Consider the following 1,250-nt stretch of genomic DNA (forward strand, 5'->3'; position numbering starts at 1 on the left):
AAAGGATGGTCTAGCATCGAAACAACCAAGGTCTCCCCCCAGCAAAGCTGTCAGAAAAGTTTTGATCCAGATCTCCAAGGAGCAGAATCCCAGGCTCTCAGACAGCCCTAAACCCCCCACTCTCTGACCTCAGCTCTAGGGAGCTATCCTGCAGAGGGACAGAAAAGAGAGGCAGGGCTAGGAGTTGGAGGAGAAGCACTCCCACACAGTCACTACCAGCCTCAGTCTGTGCACAGGGAGGGGCTCCCAGCCGCCTGGGTGCCAGCACCCACCCCAGCACCGTGGCTGTCCTTTCTGCTCGGCGTGGCCATGGCAGCCTGGGCCAGGCAGGCTCGCTGCCTGGGCTTTAAGATTCCCAGCCCCTGCCTTGCTCCCCTGTTAAAGGGCCAGCATCTCCAACCACTGCATCTTGGTAGAAATGTCAGAACACAAACTCATGAGAAAGAAAACCCTTGAAAGGGGGCAAGAGAATTAGAGTGCATTTTGAACCATCCGCGGTTGTGAGTACAGTTTACTGGGATGGGTTATTTGGGAGCAGGTATTTAAGAAGAGGATCCCTGTTTTCCACAGTCTTAATAAGAACTTTGTCAGGATATGTTCTCTTCAATCCCTAACCTTGCTCCATTAAATTGGATAGGAAATCCCTGGTGGATCGTGAGGCTACTACAGAGTAGCCAAGTTCTCAGTGCTTCAGGGCAGGATGCTTGTGGAACCTGAAGGGCCACCTGCAGATACTTGCCCTTCCTGGTGAACTTGTGTCTGCTTGAGCTTGAGTCTGTTACCCACTCTTAGTGAATGCAGAAGTCAGATTCTCCAGATGAAAACACTTCTGCACGAGTTATATAGATAACCCCCTATCTTCTTGGCTGCTGTAAATGGAAACCTGGTTCTGATGCTCAGGAGTAAAGATAAAAGGAAATAACAATAAAAATCAGCACTTCAGGACTGCTGGTAGCAAATGCTGAGACCCATCTGGGCCTCATCCAGCTCCTCAGTGATGCTGGGGTCTGTGCCCACATCCTGTGTTCAGCTGAAGTACACAGGCTTTACACAAGCTCTGAATAAAACTAAAGAGATGAAGATAACTCTCTGCATTAAAAATGCAAGTGAGAGGCCTATTGTCATGGTTATAGAGCCATGATTCTGGTGCCTCCAAAGAAAAATATTCTTTTCAAAAGTTTCTCTGTAGGTTAGAACTATATGAGTGAGGGGACAAATTTAAGTAGCTTGAAAGTTACTGATGCAATCTC

Source organism: Bison bison, unplaced genomic scaffold (genome assembly GCF_000754665.1).
Source record: "Bison bison bison isolate TAMUID 2011002044 unplaced genomic scaffold, Bison_UMD1.0 scf7180017864213, whole genome shotgun sequence".
NCBI classification, from domain to species: domain Eukaryota; kingdom Metazoa; phylum Chordata; class Mammalia; order Artiodactyla; family Bovidae; genus Bison; species Bison bison.